Source organism: Amphiura filiformis, chromosome 4 (assembly GCF_039555335.1).
Source record: "Amphiura filiformis chromosome 4, Afil_fr2py, whole genome shotgun sequence".
NCBI lineage: Eukaryota > Metazoa > Echinodermata > Ophiuroidea > Amphilepidida > Amphiuridae > Amphiura > Amphiura filiformis.
The window spans coordinates 64,076,650-64,097,860 of NC_092631.1; positions in this window are offsets into that span (position 1 = coordinate 64,076,650).

Here is a 21,211-nt window from a genome sequence, read left to right on the forward strand (position 1 = left end):
CCTCTGAATCGATCATTTGTTGGATGGAATGACGTCATCGAATGATGACGTCCCTGGATTACTTGGTTATAGATGTGACTAAGTTGGAATGCCCTTCGTCGCCGTGCTAGTCCATCTAGTGTTTCTCATGTCGTCCATCGCAAGATTGTCTTAGTTTATGGGATGGGTTTCTTTACTGGCGTGTTCTGCAATTTATTATTTCAATTGACTGTGAATCCTTGCCCGTCGCTCTGGTGACATTTTGTTTCTGATTCAACTGGCGGCCCGTTTCACCCAGTTTTTAACAATTATGGTAAAGGATTTGATAAATAACGCCGGTTTTGTCATCCATGGCATCCTTGTCCTTCAATAATTTAAAGATCTTAAACTAATATAGGGTTTCACGGAAGAAGCGAAATTGTGGGTGCGTAGGATTCCCTGAATATACCTTCCATATTATGGGAGAATAACATTAACCCTAGTTTTGGTGGTTTTCTTGCTAGCGGTCCTTTTCTTAGGATTCTAATTTTCCGTTTTCATCTTATTATCAGCAGACCAATTAGAGTAACCGCACACATTATTTAAAAAAAAGCTTTATGTGGTCTTCCCTGATCTTCTTGTCCTATAGTCCCTTTCTGTTACAATTATATCTTTTCTGTCCAACATCTAGTGTTTGATGTAGAAACTAGGCGGAATTGAAATTCAGATACTGATCTGTGTGAGTTACCAGTAATTATTCTTTGACTCCTGTTCACATCTTATTTTTTTTGTTTTTTCTTGTCTTGTCCTGTTTGTATTTTCGTTTGTACTGTTTGCCGGCAACCCGCACCCACGAGCTTGCTCCCCGCGTGTTGCCCCACAACTTTATTTTAGGTTTTATTGATGCCCCTCATAATCTTGTCTCAGGCCCACTCTTGACCTGTCTCTTGCCTTTTAATAGGTTGCTTGTTCTTACGTGATCGCATTTGACTGTCATCAGTGGGCCTGTGATCGGATTCATTTCTTTGCTTTGTATGTAATTGGTTTGAAAATTATGGCATTTGTCATTTATACTATGTATTTTTGAAGTTGTGAAATAAATGTTTCTTGAATTGAATTGAATTGAATTGAATTGAGTCATTCCATCCAACGATGGATTGATTGGCAATCACTACGCAACTAGACCCTCCCTCGGGTCCATGGAGAACGACTGGTAATGTAGATTATATAACATTAAATAAAGCCGAGAGTTGGTCTGTAGATTAATTGAGTTTTCGTCGACACACAGTGCTTCAGGAGCACTATAACTTTGTTGCTGGCAGTTAGGGCTTAGTGGTGTGTGGGTATTAATCTGTGGAGTGAAGGAGAAGGTGATTTTAGCTCTAAGTATTTACCCAGAGATGGAACCGAGACTGTGGGACAGTCTAATACGCAACAGATTGGATTTCCGAATCTCATCAGAAATCTCATCAGAATCAAATACTTTTATCTTATTTCTCCCGTCGTTTGCTCACTTTGTTACGTTATTTACTAACTTGAATAGGACAAATGGTATAGATTTAACAAGTATTGAATCTGACGGTTAGTCAATTTATGTTAAGTTACATATATTCGTGCTCAAAATTCAGTTAATATTCACACTTTCTTATTTGCAACAAAGTATATAGTTTACCTCATTTATACTAGCTGTTTATTTTTGTGTAAACCTCAGGCCGCTGTGATAAAACGCTTTCAGCATTTCCGGACCGAACATCAATAAATACCTTTAAATGGTCTTTTTACCCACGCCATACAAAAAGAATTTATGTATTGTGCAGTGGTCGAAAAATGGATCAAACCTTCTAATAATTTATTTTTACAGACACTATCAAAGAGAGTTTGGAAGCTACACTACAATTGCATCCAAAGAGGTTTCTATAAAAACAAAAAGGATTAAAGTGGTTCTTGAAATAGATTCGTCACCATTCTGAAGTTTGTCTAAAGTGAAGTACAAATTCAATATTCGGCAGCAGAAGTTAAGGTTCATTTCTGACTGGCCCTTGCCAATCAAAATGGTTTACATGAGGGATTGGAGTTTAGACGGAAATTTAATTAGAATTGAACGAAGATAGATTATTTTAAGTTTCAATCAGTCTGAACTTTGTCTTTCAATCATTCAATGTAAATCAATCCCTTAAAACGACATGTATTTACGGGTATTCAGGCTCTTCAACGAACTTTTAAAACACCCTATTTTGCAGACACCCCTTACTTTTTGCCCTTCAACAATCCCTCGATTCAAACTATAAATTTTGGTTTCTCTTTTGTTCAGAAACCAAAAATCAGCTGATTAAAAAGAGAGGCAGAACTTGTCTTCAATTATAACATTTAAAGCTAAATTTATACTAAATTTACATAGCTGAGCGACAATGATTGGCTTTTACCCTATGAGGTAGAGCACTTTTTTTTTATTGCGTTGGGAAAAGCGCCACTACCTTTCGCTCAGTGATAGAATAATAAATTAATATTGTAATGATTGTGCTAAGCAAATATCGGGCACATATCCGGTTGTATTGTTCACAAACTGAAATTTAAACCAAAACTCATTGCTACAAATTTAAGGTTTCTAACAAAGGTACAAACAAAGATATCGATAATGATATCAGTCAAGAGCTTATGCAGGAAAATAGCAAACCACGTGACCAAAACCGAAACCATTACTAAAACTCAATATTTGAAACGGCCTTTCTGAAGGAACTTCAGGAAGTGGAATATATATAATGCAAGGCACCCGCGGTTGAATGCATCGAGAAATTGATGTGATGTGATGTAATGTAATGTAATGTGCGCCCAACGGAACAATGGAACTGAGATGATTTGTGCATCAGATTCGCAAATGAAGAATAATATGAAACTACGATAATTATGTGATTCGTAAGTAAAGAGCAACATTTTTTTAAAATTTCGCGAATAAGTGGTATGAAAAATTATCCTTTGCATTTATCTGAAAATATCCCCTCATTTCGCAAAATTTCCGACGACCATGAAACGTACACGATGCATAGTATAACGTGCAGCATAAATATGTTAAATATTTGTTTGAAAGAAATATTGTAAAATTGATATGACAGTAAAATATCCGGGCATTTAAGACATTCCAAATATTTCTCTTCTAGAAATATTACAGCTTATTAACCGATAAGCCCCCCCCCCGGATTAGCCCTACTCACTCAATGCTGAATTCATCCATTTTGTTTTATACTACACAGTCCCGTAAACCCTAGATGGAAAAGAATGAGTTCGCCCCTGAAGTCAATACAGGATTGGTGTCAGGTAAAAACAGGCGAATTGTGGTTACCAAATTTTATACGCCCAGGAACTCTGGATAGGATGGACAAAAATGGTGAACCGATACCAGTTCGACCAGATCAAATAGATCAAAATATATAGAGGGCGCTATAATGATATACACTTTTAAAAAACAAATATAAAGAAGTACATAAGGGGCGAAATAAATAACAAACACGACCTTATCTTATCAAGCATGATACGAGAAATCTGAAAAATATTAGAGAGCCTACCCCCACAAAAGAATTAAGTAATTATCAATTATTATTGAATGAATGATTACATTGATGAAAATTAAAATTAAAATAAAGAAAAATTATTTTTTCATAAAAAAAAGCATAAAAATAAAAGAAAATTGTGAAATACAAATGATATACACCGGCAAAATTATAAGAAATACTTCAGGGGCGAATTAAATAAAAACCAGAATAATAGTTGGGTGTACTAGCAAAACGTCGGGACATGAACGGGAATATGGCACACAGTGTTGTTTCGGAATGCCCGACTAGAATACCAACGTACTGGCTTGGTAATTATGCTAATTATTCACATTTACGCTGAAAATGTGTTCGTTTTCTCACATAGATGCATAGAGGGGACGATATTTGAAATTGTATGTAATTTTGAAGACAATCCATATCTTAATCCAATAGGGTTACCCATATGTGTCAAAGATGCGAGTGACCAGGGGTCAACAATACTTTCACAAAGGCGTTTTTAGGTGTTTTAAAGCGGTTCATAATTCATGGAAAAACTTCTTTATGACGTAAAACCAAGTATTTTTGTGTACAAAACAGCAACAACAACAACTGCGCCAGGGGTACTTCAAGACGGCGGTACTTCCTGCAATAGTCTTGAGAAGAGTGTCAAAGCAAACAGGCTTGTGAATAAACAATAATGCAACAATTTTGAGAAACGCCCGTGAGAAACGGATACAAATTTAGACATCGTTGCCAAAATTGACTTAATATGCTAGTATATCAACAGTGAGTGGGTTGGTGTTTGGAAAGTCGCTATCTCTAGTGTAATGTTATGGTGAAAGATGCATTTACACAATTGAGAACAAGTCACCTGATTTAATTCTTAATAGACTTTTTTCAAACTAGTGTCGGTGACGATACGCGAGCATTCTTAATGGAGGTAGACATTTCAAAAGTGTTAACGTATCATTACATGGACGGAATATATGAAACAAAATTAATTTATACTGGTATTGATTCTGCTTGATCATCATAAGGCATTTAAATAAAGGCACTAAATTTAATACCCACGTGACCCACGGGCGCCGCCATACCAAGACCACCAAGTGATCAGTAGATATGCTAATGGTAAATATCATCAAAACTGCTGAAAATGTATAAGGCAACTGAATTAAACATCGGGGGATTCTGCTTTTTTTAGTAAGTTTTTACCAACGGAAAAAAAGTTATCGACGGAAACTCTTAAAATAATACTACAAAGTTGCAAAAAAATGACAAAGGTCACTTTTCCAAACATCCTGTAGATGTTGTAATGTCAGCGCCCATCTGGTCACATGGGCATTAAATTAAGTGCCTTTAAATACCCTATGACGACTGAACACTAAACTGGTAACAGGTAAAATACATATGTAATATATCTTGGCAATAAAAAATTTACCATGCGTGATACAAATTTTTATAGTTCCATGTTCTTTTTTTAAATTTAGCCGTTGCACTTTTTATTCCAACTTTTTTTCTAATCTGCGATCAAGCTCCACAAAATGCTCTGATAATACAGAAAAGTAATGCTAGTGGCAACAGAAAACGTGGACATCCTTTCTAATAACGACTTTCACATTCATGCGTCTTTTACAGATGTTTTATGCTGGTATGACGGGCAAGTTGCTAGATAAAATACAAAAGCGTTTCTATGCTACTTCTCTTATTATATGGGATCTTTTAAGATGGTATCTAAAATACGTTTAGATGAAACGTATCCAATTAAATGAAGACTTACCATATTGTATTTTGTTTTATTTTATTCTCAGCCACGAGCAACAAAGAAACACACATGGGCCATAACACAGTTTCAAATGCCAAAGGGAAACACTAATAATGTTTGTTTTTAATATCGTTCAATGTAACAGAACAAATGCAGTTTTCTAGCCGTTTCATTGAGAAGCCATTATATCTATAGGTAATAGGGACACCCTGAGCGCAAATTGATATCGATATTAAGGGGGTACTACACCCATCGCATTTTTTGCGGGTTTTTTGCATTTTGTGAAGAAATGAGAAAAAAAAATTGGTCAAAGTGGTATGCAAAATGAAGGGGCAAATCTTCTTGTTCTATTGGTGGCATCGGTATCGATGTAGCTTACATGCTTTTAAAGGGACATGCCCAAAAGCGGTACATGGGGGCACTTTTACAAATTGGAGTATATCTAAATTTTCAGAATTGCTACCGTGAAACCAGTCACACGCACAAATTAAGCATTAATGTCAGACCCTAAAAGTACCAAAATATATATTTTTTGGAAATGCATTAATTATGCACAGCTTTGAAAACACATGCTTGGCATCACTTATCATTATTAAAGAAAATAAACTTTTTTTCCCCTTCCAGTTGACAATGATATGCAAAATTTGTGTTCGCTAGCCAGCACATCTGTTTCAGGTTTGAAACAGTAAAATCTTAATGATAAGATAATGCTTGTTTTTTAGTTCTAGGCGATTTTTAGTGTCGCCATCTCAGTAAAAGACAAACACTGAATACAATGTAAACGCTATCACAAGTACATGTGTTTGGCACAAAAATGTTAATTTGTCGCAACTTGTTGCACAAAATCAACTAAAGTGGGAACGTTCACAATGTATGTTGGAGCATAATTAATATGCCACCATTTTTACTTACATCAGAGAAGACAATCCTGTGAATTTCACTTGAAACAATTCCTGCCAGATGATATTTCCGAGTTTGTGGAGGTCGCAATTATAATTTGGTATTTTGGGGTTGGGCGATACTTGATACTTTGATACCGCCGATCGGTACTGTGGGTCGATACGATTAATTGGTATCGGCCATACGATATACCGGTAGGCTACATTTGACAGAATATAGAAAAAATAAAATGTATTATTATGAAACGTATTGAAAACAAAAATATTCGAAAATTGAAAACAAATAATTATAAGCAAATATTCTAATCTTTCATTCTCGGGGGGCACTCGGCAACTTTGGAGGTGACGCGTATGTAGGGCTGGATAAGACCCCCATTTTTCAGCATCGCTGTCACCCAAAGACCCCATATTTTTTTTACAAACACATGCTCTGTCACCCGAAGACCCCCTATTTTCCCCAGGCGGCGAATGGCATGATCGAGCCGGCAACTTGTGAAACCGCCCGGCCGTATACCGGGGGTATACCGCTCCTTGGTTAGTTTTGTGTGGTTCATTATCGAAACCCCAACGGTTTAGCTTGTATTTATATTATTTATTAACATAGGCCTATTTGTTTGTGATATTTCAATCGTTTTAAAATTTCAAAATAATCCCATTCAATTACACGGTTGAAGATGAAAATTTACTGAATTTAGAGAATGCAATGCGACCACCACCTGATTTTTCCATTTGATCTGTCACCCAAAGACCCTTACAAGTTCAATTTGAACAGCAACTTTCATTTATCACTGATTTTGTTACTTATTTTGAAAAAACAAAGAAATTTGAAGCCAGTTTATAGAACTAAAAATACGATTTTCGAGGTTTCGGTTCTCACCCAAAGATTCCAATTCAAAAAAAGGTCATGTTCTCACCCAATGACCCCATATTCTTTACATTTTGCTCTCACCGAATGCCAAAAATCATGCTCTCACCCAATGACCCCATATTTTTTACATTTTGCTCTCACCGAATGCCCCTTAGTGTGAAAGTGCCAGCTCTACACCTATATCCATTTCAAATTGAAGTGCTCCCCCCGGGGCGCTAGCACCTATAATCTCTTTTTTTTTCTCTGTCTCTCTTCACTTTCTCAAACCACCGGAAAAAAATTGGGTCAACCTTTTCGGGCTGTTGAGGAAGGGGCGGCTAAATTTTTGTTTGGTGGATTTGGGCCCCGCCCCATAGGGCCTACAGTCTTGCCCCTCCCGGAAAAAAATCCCAGCTACGCCACTGGTTGAAGTCCCATTCAAATACACAGTAGCTAATTTAGATACTATCAGTATCTAAATTACAGATTCGTGTAAAATGTCTTTCGGCTGAACCACTCGCATAGGCTATGTTTAGCACATCTATGACAATGACAAAGGTACCGAAATCTGAATTTTGATGATTTTTACGATTGTCTGGATGAGCAAATCACTGAATGGGCCTTTTAACTATTTTATCATTTTGGAAGAAAAAAAGAAAAATCTAAAAATTTAAAACGATCGTACATTAAGGCTTTAATTAAAAAGAAAGTTGTAAACTTGTTGCATCTAGTTGATTAAAGTGATGTTTGCTATACTGGTTTTATTATCACCTGTGTTGTTTGTGTTTACGATTCGTAATCCCACGAAGAGTAAGTTTAGTTCGTTAATGTGGTAGGCCTACAGCCACACGTACCCTGCATCCCCTGAACAAGCACATCCCGACTCATTTCAGGCGCGGATTCAGGGGGAGCGCCGACTGGCCCGAAGAGAAGAGAAAGGGGCTTTCGCCGATTTATGTTTAAAACAATATTGCTAAAATTGTCCACCAAATCGCTTCAATTAGATCTTCATTTTGCACAAGTTTTTACTTCTGAGGGGGAACATCCCCTCAGACAACCCCTGCGTCGCGCAAGTTAGCTCCGCGGCCATTCTTTTTTTCATTTTATTTTATTTTTTCTAAAAATTCGGCCCCACTCCCTGACTGCTCAGGATCGACAATCGATAACAAGAGCTGGTATCGCCCATCCCTATGGAGATTGACATAGCCGTATTATAGGACTGGGAGTGAGTCTAATACGTGTGAGTAACGGCAGAAACCGGTTGTGAAGAAGACTACGTGGATCGCTACAAAAATAACCTTCCTTAACAACCTGTCAACTTTAAGACAAATAGGTGAAAAATTACACTTTCACGATGTGTTTTCATAATCTTTTTTATTTCACATGATCCGTGCATATATCGCCTAGCTATAAATGGAAAAATATTTTTTTAGACCAATCAAACCAATACATGGGTGTAGTACGCCCTTAATATTGAATAGGAATAAAATAGCCCTGCCTAAGGTGTTTCTTTTTATCAGTACTTTTATCAGGATGTTGATTACAATAATACCAGCTATATGATATTGTACGTACTACATATCTCCCTAGAAAAGAAATTGAAACACGATTACAAATTCTTACAGAACACTTCTTATATGCGCCAAGATACGCTTTTGTTTGTTGGACACAAGGATGATGGTGCCACACTAAAGGCACAGCCACTGCAAACTATACTTGTTGCAACCTGGTTTCTAGCTAAACAATTACGGCTTATTTTTTAAAGAATATATTAATCCTGTGTGATTGACCTTTAACATGCGACACATTTTGTCTTCCGTAACCATAAGTCGTAGATAGTATATATGTTTGTAATGTTTGTGACAAGGCGGATATTGATATGTAATTGACAGTATTCCAAGCATTATTAATTTTGACCTCATGCCCTGTTTTAGGGATTTTCCACAGGACCAAAATTAAAACTACGCGGCGCTTATTAAAACATATACATATCAGATTTAACTATCGACCAAAGTACCACGTGATTGTGAATTACAACATGTTGAGACAAAGTAAAGGGAAATATTCGATCAAACAACCTCACCAATTCAATTACGTCACCTGCTAGGTCCGATGTTTTGTCTTATCTTATTTAAAAAAATGATGTATTTGTGTTTTGCTTATATTTCCAATGCTTAATCTTCGGCGCAAATCCATGTAAAAAGTTAATGCTGGTGAACTACAAGAAACTCCAGAAATCAAGTTACAGCTTTAATTATATGGATTTGCGAGGAAAGGTATATAACTCAGTAGTGACGTAATCATCTGCATTTGTGATCAACTCACATACCATGACACCTACACACCCCAACACAACCAAACTCTTCCTGTTTTAGTCACCTGAACTGTCACACCAATTCTATATCATTGTTTATGGAGTAACATGTTAGTACTTCATGTTACTGTAACATGAAGTAACTGGCGTGATATGATTGTCTTTTAGTATGCCTCTCACTTTGGGTAGACATGGATGAGCTGGTTTTTAATGGCTAATATCAAACTTGTATAAAGGAGAAATGCCGTGATAGAGGAGAAGAAGATAATATTACGTCATTGGTAAAAATTAACGGCACTCATTTCGTCTACCAAAAATGAAGAAATTAAAACACAGATATAGCAAAAAGAAGCAAAACAGAACAAAGATATAGACAATAGAAACAAAAGCATATCTCAAGTGACTGAATTGCAATTCTTTATCTTAAGGCAATATTGATGAATACTGTCAATCATTCAATGAAATGACGAAATTTGGATGACAAGTTGTATCAATCCATTGCAGATGAAATGATATAGCCACTAACATAGTTTACCTAGATCCTCAATTCGTAATTAATTTTCTTCAGAAAAGTCTAATGTGTAAGAGAATACCAACCGAATTGTCAGATGAAATCTATCTAAATTCAACAGAAGAAACTTACAAGGTACAACATGGAACAAGAAGACATTCGAATAGCCATACCATCCATTATACAGCTGATATAATTGAGACAACGCAGGCACCGACCTTCCATTATATCCCTCATGTAATATACATGCAACATGAAGATGGAGAGCTGCAAAATGTAATTGAAATTTATCACCAGTTCTTTCAGCATTCTCCACGTTCTCTTGAATTCAAAAATGACGTTCTACATGTTCTTTTCGCAGTTTGGAATGATGGATTGCCGTTTTTTGATTACATATGTCGATCATGCAAATAAGATGTAAAATTAAAAACTATTTTGTTACAAGCTATGTTCAAAAAAGTTGTACAAGTCTTTAACAATTTGGATACTTTTTTATAACCACCTTGAAACAAAAAAGGGCATTCAAAAGAGTACAAAGATACGCATTATTGGTGCAAGGGTTATTGAGTAGACCTTTTTCTTAATAAGAAAAAAAATGCTTTGGTCTGCGGGTGACTCTGATCACATGCAGGCAAAGTACTAAAACTCCGCCAGCGAGGAAATATAAGAACTCATAAGTTTTGCTTTTGAATCCCAAGTCAGATCTCGCATCGTCTACAACCGGATGTATAACTATGCCTTTATTCTGGAGAATTGGAAAAGTAATACGGTTTGGAAATTGAGGAACCGCGGCGCAAATCATTTTAATCGAATTGTTCTGGGTTTTGTCATTTCCGCGGGGTTTATAATTGATTAGGGCAGATAAATGTTAGGGTATTTACGGTATTCCCTTTAACGCTAAAGGCACCCGTATAAGTTTGTAAATAGGGAAATGTTAATTGGTCATAACAAACAACTTCGTATTGCTTGCTATGTGAAGAGCAACACAATATGGTGGGCGAGATTATTATTTTCGGAATTTTGATTTTGCTGAATTTGCATTCCTTCATGTTTGTAGTAATAAAGCATGTTTTCAGTATTTAGGTAGATATTGAAATATTCATAAACTAGCGGGATACCCGCGCTTCGCGCGGGTCCCCGCTAGATGAGTAAATGGGAGCGATCACTAAAACAGGAGGAATTACTGAAAAGGTAGAATCATTGAAAGGTAAATTTTATTTTTCTAAACCTGTCCCTTCTTGCATTTCCATTTTCTTTTCAGTTTATTCTGCACGGGCCTAGTTTGTTTCCATTAAAACAAAATGCTATTTAGCTTGTGATTTTCCGTTTCCATGTTATTTATCTATCTAGGCCTAACCCCATTCCCATTATTTTCTAAATCTATCCTTTCTTATACGTTTCCCTTTATAGCTTCATTTTTATCAGCTGGTTAGCTTGTGATTTCCCGTTTCCTTCAGTTGTTATTTATTTTTCTTATTTTTCGAGATTAGTTTCTAATTTTAACTTCTTTTTTCCCTTAATTTTCCTGATTAGTTTCTTTCTTTCCCTCTTTAGTTTGCTCCCGTTTCATTTAGTTACTGTAATCATAATCTGTATAATAGGCCTACCCGTAGGCCTACCTTTTTGTCTTCTTCTTTTTTTTTTCTATTAATTTAGCTCCTTTCTTTCTCTTCAGTTTCTTTTGCATAGGTCTATTTTGTTCCCATGCCGCTTAGCTCGTGATTTCCGTTTCCATGTTATTCATTTATTGAGCCCCGTTCCCATGCATTATTTTATAAATCTACCATTTCTTACATTTCTCCTTTTAGTTTTGGCTTTTTTTCTACATTTTGTTCCCATTTTTCATATTTCCTGCTTAGCTTGTGATTTCCCGTTTGAATTTTATCTATTTAATTCTGTTCTCATTATTTTAGTTTTTTTACATGAGTTAGTTAGTTAGTTAGTTAGTTAGTTAGTTAGTTAGTTAGTTAGTTAGTTAGTTAGTTAGTTTTTTGTTTGTTTTTATTTTTTTATTTTTTTATTTATTTTTATTTTTTTTATTTTTTTTTTTTTATTTATTTATTTATTTATTTATTTATTTATTTATTTATTTATTTATTTATTTATTTATTTATTTATTTATTTATTTATTTATTTATTTATTTATTTATTTATTTATTTATTTATTTATTTATTTATTCTTTCATTTTTAGCTTCCTTCTTTCCTCTCGTATCCTGCCAGTTAGTTACGGTACGCGCTACCACTGAGTTTTGACAACAAAAAATCCCGGGAAAAACCCCGGTTTTAACCATATTTTCACTGATTTTGAGGCCAATTCTTGGTCTTGACCGTTTTCAACCAAATAAAGTGCAATGCGTTCCCCGTATATTCCTCAATCTCCCGTATGAATGTGGCTGTAAAACTAAACGACGATTCATTATATGCCTAGAATAAATAATAAAATTCACGCGACGTAGCCTTAATCTCTTGGCTGCCAACTTCGGTGCAGTGGCGGAAAATGGGGTGCGTAGCTCTGCGTAGGGGCGAAAAGCTCGTAAGATCATTCTTAAAGTACGCGATGTTGTGCATCTAGATAGCCCGAATCATTTCTTGGCCACCTCGCAGTTGGCAGAAAACAGGGCAATGTTGCTCTGCGTATGGTTTTTTAATGGAAATATTATTACGCGGTTCACACTGTCCTTATTACCCACAATGCCACTGCATGCGATTTTGCATAGCAACACGACAGTTTTTATGTTATTCTCTTAGTTACCATCAATTTTGCAAAATGAACCTCAGATGGTTTAATGGCAATATGTACCCGATCAATGTACGAATAAATCAGAGCTGAAAGTGAAATCATCTCTGAGTCTATTCGTGCACAAGATTTAGCGACTTCCTTTTATTTATATAGATAGCTGGCACCATTACCTTACCACATATAGTATAGTTACAAGTATAAATCTGCATTCAATACATGTGAAAAGGCTCCTTGCTTTACAATTCATGTTAAATTTAGGTAGTAGTTTTCCTTTTGTACTCTACAAAGTGGCTCCATCCAGTCAGTGCTTCAGTCCCAAGTGTAAATCAAGTGGTAAATGTTTAACGTTTAAATAATGAAGGAATGATCTAATACATATTCTATTACCCTTACGACCCAGTATTCAAAATCGCACACTGTGATTTTTTGAAACGCATCACGTGAAAGACCATTAATTAACATTCTATTACCCCCACGACCCATTATTCAAAATCGCGCACTGTGATTTGTTGAAACGCGTCACGTGAAAGACCATTAATTAGCAATAAAGTGGCCAGGGCAACGAACTTTATGTTCTTCTTGCATTACAGCGCACAGCAAAGCGCGATGCAGTATATTAGCGTCGTTAAGCACTCTATGCAAAGCTTTACGCTTGGTTACGCGTTCTGCAATATCGCTATCACTACGCTTTGGCTACGCGTATAAGCGCTCCACCTTGAGGTAAACAACTTTTTCTCTTTAAATCGCACTATTTTGTGGTAATAGAATAGCACCCATTATTTACGTTTTTACTGCCTCGGACACATTATTTTCGTGTAAAGTATAATGCATTACCCTTTATTTCTTAAATAAAGTGGCCAGGGCAACGAACTTAATGTTTTTCTCGCATAACAGCGCACCGCAAAACGCGATGCAGGATAAGCGCCGTTACACATTATACGCAAAGCATAACGCTTGGGGTCGCGTTCAATATTTCCGCAATACTCGCTGCCACTTACGCTTTGGCTACGCGTACTCGCTCCACCTTGAGGTAAACAACTTCAAATTTGGGCAAAAAACGGTATTTTCTCTCACCCATTATTTACGTTTTTACTGCCTCGGGTGTAAAGGAGAATGCATTACCCTTTATTTCTTAAATTTAAACCAATATGCTGGAAAACGAAGATGGCAAACTAAAATTTTTATAGTAGTAAATGTTTGGAGGTCAAAATAAATGAACATCAGTCTATAACCTCTTGAAGCCTATAATAAAATTTTCGATCAGTTATTTAGTGGGCATGCACAATAAATTGTTGAAGCATTCTGTTATTACACACCCAGATAAGCTTTCTCCATTGATACGAACACAGGGCACAAAACAGGAACAAAGTAAACATAACACTTTTGTTTAAAACAGAACGGCAAGATTCTGGAAACTTAACCTTTCAAAAAGTGTATGTTGCTATGCATGGAGAGGTTCTATTAAATGTTATGCCATATTGTTTTGCACGTAAATATGTTCATAGAAAGCTCCCGAGAAAGCTCAGGAGAGTTGCTTTTGGAGTATTCAGATTATATTACACATTTCAATTACACAGTTTCATCTCTTTAAAAAGTATCTTCTGCATATGTTCTGCTTGGAATGTGAAACCATTATAACATAGTGCAGTTTTGTCCACGGCAAATTCACCGTGACCCTTTCAGCCATAAACCCGCTTATTGAAGATTAAACCGAAATATGCAATACTAAACCATTATAGTAATCGATTGTCCAATGCAAATATCTTACCACGTGATAATATTAATCCAATGAGCGATCGAATTGCCCGCTACGGTCGACTAATCCAATCGATAATGATGCTATTGACATGTACGGGCGGAGCTCCACTGACTGAGTTTTGGGGTATTTTCACTGGTTTGCTATCATTTACTTATCAAGGCGGTCCCCCGTTATTATAAGGGCTATGCTAATAATTTAAAGTTTGACATGTAGAGAATAAACCATACTTGATTGACAGAAAGTACTAAATTTTTATCTATTACGGTTGCGTGGCACCCATCTTCCAAATGCGACCAAGCCAGGGCGGCCCGGTGAAGCAAAATATGCATTGTATTAACACGGGAGTGTGGATAAGATGTAGATTTCCTTTCTCATAAATGTATGGCCCCCCGTTATTAAAGCTTGTACCGGGTTAAAAATACAGATATTTTGAAAAGAATAAGTAATTGAAACATAGAGCAAGTACTAAAATCATCGCTTTTATACTTTTTGATATATGACGCTAACTAGTTCTAGTTCTCCTATATCTACAACACAGCGCTACCAGTACGGGTCAATTGAATATTGTAAGTGCACCTGTGTTGTGTGCATACATGTAGTTAACAATAATTGCATGATGAAATTCCACTTGTTACTTTATAGTAATCTGGCATTTGTAACTATGGAAAAATCGCTACGGTATGAAGCATAATTTATTTCGCATTACTGTAGTATCAGGCTGTAGTACTTTTGTTGATGGATATAATACTATTTATCTAGACAGACGCAGTAACATTAAACAATCTGTGTGCAAATCGTGACTAGCCTCACATTTGAAAGCATCATTTCATTAATAATAATTAATTATAAGCTATCACCTCTATCGCTGCACGAGTTCGTTCCTAGTATAGGACTACTTTACATCCTTGATTCGATATAAACAAAATGAATTATGTTTTTACAGGCACACTCATAGAAATTGTTCGTTGGCATTACTCAGTAAGTTGATGTAAGTCGTTGCGTCAACTTTCCGAGTAATGCCAACGCGTACAATTTTGAGTAACGCTTATGGCAAGCTAAGCGGCTCAGAACGTGGGACTAGCTACGCGCAGCTTCTTTCTCGTTACGTGCAGCTTATTAACCAATCAGATTCGCGGTTTTAAACACGTGGAGCGGATGTAAACATCCTCTCTCACAAATATTACGTTGTTAATTTTTGTAAATGAAAATATCTGTAGTATATCAGCAAAAAATGGTATAGGTGCTATTAAAGTAATATCTGAACAGAATGATGATTGTTCTATATTTAGGGGCTATCATTTTCTTCGGAAGGGGATCCCAAATATAGGGGGTCATACTTTTTGGAAAGAAAAATAAGGGGAGGGGGTCATAAATTGATAATGACAAAATGTAGGGAGTCACAAGATGACTACAGATAGTGTGTTTATTGTATTCAAAAAGGCTGATTTCAATACAATTTTAGCCTGTCTAGGTGGTACGGTGTATCGGTGGTGGGTGTCGGGGGTCATAACATTTTGATGCCGAAATAGTGAGGGCCGCAATTTATTGACGCCGACTTTTTGTAAATTTAGGAACCTCCCCCGTTCCGAAAAAAATGATGACCCATTTTACTCTCTCCATATTTACACAGTGGCATGTGATATCGCTTCCCGGCAATATCTTTACACAGCGCTTTACATCAGTAGTTGTTGTTGTTTGACCTTCATATCCCCTGCACCGCTAATACAGCCCGAGTATAAAGTTACTTGCTATTAAACACGGTGTAAACTTGGAAACACTAAATAAATATGCTTTGTGTCATTTTAGCCAGGCATTAGCAACATGTTCTCTTGACACGTGCTGTGATTTGGCCTCCTTTACCCGTTCGTTATCTATGCTAATTCCGTAAATTAATTACAAGATAATAATTGTGAAAGAGGATACCTATAACTATACTACGCGCAGCTAACGACCCAACCACGTGATTAAATTTGACTATTTTGATTGGTCAAACAGCTGCTCGTAACGAGAAAGAAGCTACGCGTAGCTGTTCCACGCTTTTGGCCCCCTTGGCTTGCCATAAACGCTGACTCGATATCATTATGTTGGTCGCACTCATTTGCACTTACTTTATTGAGTTGTTACAACTCAGAAAATGAAACTAGCCTAGGTTAGCATAATTTTCTAGAGGTGTGCTATAGTATACAAAATTTTGCACTGATTACAAAAATAAATATTTGAATACTGCTAATTGTGCAGAAAATGATCCAATTACGTGAATTAAGTAACAAAGTACCAAATTGGAATAACTCAAAACAATAAGTACCAGTAACTTAATATGAACGAGTTACATCAACTTACATGTTGAGTTACAATAACTCAACTAATTGGTTCTTTGAACCTTGTTTATTGTTCTAAGTTCCCTGAACTTAAATTCAGAAGTTGGCATTACTTAAAAGTTGACGCAACGACTTACATCAACTTTTAAGTAATGCCAACAAAGTTGATTAGTTGACGGAACTTTTGAGCTTTTTCAGCATTTTTAAAGTTCGGATAACTAAAATGAATTTTGTTTTGGCAACTTTTACACTATTTTTGAGTTGTCCAAACTTACTTCTTTTGAATAACGCCAACAAGGCGAACAAGTCATTTCTATGAGAGCATATGGTCAATGATATGTTGAAAAACCCGAAATAAAAAGTTATCGGTCTTTTATCATGTCCTCATGTCCTCACATCGTCCTCGCCCTCAGCACTTGAGCTTCCTATTTGATAGCTTTGAACTCCTGCTTGCTTCCTCTGTTAAAAACGTGGGTACCGTCTTTGACTACAACATGAATGTGAATTATCATGTCAATCTACTATGCATTCCCTCAATTCCACAATCGGAATCTCAATAGAATGAGACGTTTCCTGGACTTTTATGCCTGTCTCAATGCTCTCCGTGCCTTGATCAGACCCAAGTATATATATATATTGTATAGTCACTTCTCAATGGCTTGTCCCAAACAAACATAGATTCCACAGAACCTAAAACTATAAATCCATGCTTCTCCTTTATTAGATGACCTTCACTGGACTCCGGTTGCACAGCGTACATTTCTTTTTTTTCCCTTTAACTCCATCTTCCATTTCCCATTGACTTGCGTCATGTTTAAAATCTTACAAAGAGTTGAATGTCACAGACTAGAGATAAACAATATTTTACAAAAAAATGGCAGATGCTTTATCACCTGCTACTTCTACGTAGATATTTATAACAAACAATCATTTTAAAGTTACACTTTTTTAGCAATGGAAAAAACGGAGCCAAATTCGTTTATAAACTGTAAGCTTATAAGGACGAATTATCTGACTTTATATCTGAACAATAAATTTTGTCATATTATACTGGAAATCTGATTGTTTTGTACGGTCTTTTCCATATAATTATGTTAAACTACATTCATCCTAATTTTCCTATAGCATATAACATATAACTTTCATGACAATGCTTCATAGGCAATTAAACAGTTCACATACACAAGTCTGCAGGAAAGAATTCACAACAGGTTTTCTTAGAATAAGTTTTGGTATAAACACAAGAGAAATGTCAGCGAATAAGAGAGAAAGAAGCAATTACATTACGTAAAAGAAATACTTCACAATGCACCATTTTTTTTGGCTTCAAAAATCTATAAACCAAAGGTTTCTAATTGCGAGCTACTTTCTTATTGTTAATTCGTTCTTATTGGCTGAATTTGATTTAGGAAAAGTGGAGATATGATACAAAGGACATTGTCATTTTGAGAGTAGAAGTTGCCGTTTCGGATTTTGTAGATTGCTTACAAAGAGAACTGTATTGATTTTCACCCAACTTATGTGTTTTCACTTCGTTGAATACGGATCCTTTTGATGCCCGCTCTACAAAATTTATCATTAAAATTTATAGCAAAGACCCAAAAGCGTAACTTTCAGTTGAGATTTTAGTTTAGACTTTGTCTTTTCATTCACATCTCTGGCATAACTTAATCAATTTCAGTCTGTAATGCCCCGGGCAATGCCTTAAATTGAAGATAGGAGAACAGCGCTTAATTTGGTTATTTCATTTTGGCAATATTTTAGGCCGTAACATTTTTCTTTAAAAATATGTCGCTTTTAAGGGACTTTCGATGAAACCGTTCCTTCTCATTTGGATCATTTCTTTTTTAAACAATCGCTTCCTGAATAAGTACGTTTGAATCATTAAGTGTCAGTTATTGGATGATAAAGCAGATTACTGCAGTGTATACATAATGTCGTCCGGCATTGCGTTTCCATGACGAATACAATGTGATGATTTATGTGGTAGTATAAAACAGATTATTGCAGTGTATACATGTCGTCCGGCATTGCGTTTCCATGACGAATACAATGTGATGATTTATGTGGTAGTATAAAACAGATTATTGCAGTGTATACATGTCGTCCGGCATTGCGTTTCCATGACGAATACAATGTGATGATTTATGTGGTAGTATAAAACAGATTACTGCAGTGTATACATGTCGTCCGGCATTGCGTTTCCATGACGAATACAATGTGATGATTTATGTGGTAGTATAAAACAGATTATTGCAGTGTATACATGTCGTCCGGCATTGCGTTTCCATGACGAATACAATGTGATGATTTATGTGGTAGTATAAAACAGATTATTGCAGTGTATACATGTCGTCCGGCATTGCGTTTCCATGACGAATACAATGTGATGATTTATGTGGTAGTATAAAACAGATTATTGCAGTGTATACATGTCGTCCGGCATTGCGTTTCCATGACGAATACAATGTGATGATTTATGTGGTAGTATAAAACAGATTATTGCAGTGTATACATGTCGTCCGGCATTGCGTTTCCATGACGAATACAATGTGATGATTTATGTGGTAGTATAAAACAGATTATTGCAGTGTATACATGTCGTCCGGCATTGCGTTTCCATGACGAATACAATGTGATGATTTATGTGGTAGTATAAAACAGATTATTGCAGTGTATACATGTCGTCCGGCATTGCGTTTCCATGACGAATACAATGTGATGATTTATGTGGTAGTATAAAACAGATTATTGCAGTGTATACATGTCGTCCGGCATTGCGTTTCCATGACGAATACAATGTGATGATTTATGTGGTAGTATAAAACAGATTATTGCAGTGTATACATGTCGTCCGGCATTGCGTTTCCATGACGAATACAATGTGATGATTTATGTGGTAGTATAAAACAGATTATTGCAGTGTATACATGTCGTCCGGCATTGCGTTTCCATGACGAATACAATGTGATGATTTATGTGGTAGTATAAAACAGATTATTGCAGTGTATACATGTCGTCCGGCATTGCGTTTCCATGACGAATACAATGTGATGATTTATGTGGTAGTATAAAACAGATTATTGCAGTGTATACATGTCGTCCGGCATTGCGTTTCCATGACGAATACAATGTGATGATTTATGTGGTAGTATAAAACAGATTATTGCAGTGTATACATGTCGTCCGGCATTGCGTTTCCATGACGAATACAATGTGATGATTTATGTGGTAGTATAAAACAGATTATTGCAGTGTATACATGTCGTCCGGCATTGCGTTTCCATGACGAATACAATGTGATGATTTATGTGGTAGTATAAAACAGATTATTGCAGTGTATACATGTCGTCCGGCATTGCGTTTCCATGACGAATACAATGTGATGATTTATGTGGTAGTATAAAACAGATTATTGCAGTGTATACATGTCGTCCGGCATTGCGTTTCCATGACGAATACAATGTGATGATTTATGTGGTAGTATAAAACAGATTATTGCAGTGTATACATGTCGTCCGGCATTGCGTTTCCATGACGAATACAATGTGATGATTTATGTGGTAGTATAAAACAGATTATTGCAGTGTATACATGTCGTCCGGCATTGCGTTTCCATGACGAATACAATGTGATGATTTATGTGGTAGTATAAAACAGATTATTGCAGTGTATACATGTCGTCCGGCATTGCGTTTCCATGACGAATACAATGTGATGATTTATGTGGTAGTATAAAACAGATTATTGCAGTGTATACATGTCGTCCGGCATTGCGTTTCCATGACGAATACAATGTGATGATTTATGTGGTAGTATAAAACAGATTATTGCAGTGTATACATGTCGTCCGGCATTGCGTTTCCATGACGAATACAATGTGATGATTTATGTGGTAGTATAAAACAGATTATTGCAGTGTATACATGTCGTCCGGCATTGCGTTTCCATGACGAATACAATGTGATGATTTATGTGGTAGTATAAAACAGATTATTGCAGTGTATACATGTCGTCCGGCATTGCGTTTCCATGACGAATACAATGTGATGATTTATGTGGTAGTATAAAACAGATTATTGCAGTGTATACATGTCGTCCGGCATTGCGTTTCCATGACGAATACAATGTGATGATTTATGTGGTAGTATAAAACAGATTATTGCAGTGTATACATGTCGTCCGGCATTGCGTTTCCATGACGAATACAATGTGATGATTTATGTGGTGGTAGTATAAAACAGATTATTGCAGTGTATACATGTCGTCCGGCATTGCGTTTCCATGACGAATACAATGTGATGATTTATGTGGTAGTATAAAACAGATTATTGCAGTGTATACATGTCGTCCGGCATTGCGTTTCCATGACGAATACAATGTGATGATTTATGTGGTAGTATAAAACAGATTATTGCAGTGTATACATGTCGTCCGGCATTGCGTTTCCATGACGAATACAATGTGATGATTTATGTGGTAGTATAAAACAGATTATTGCAGTGTATACATGTCGTCCGGCATTGCGTTTCCATGACGAATACAATGTGATGATTTATGTGGTAGTATAAAACA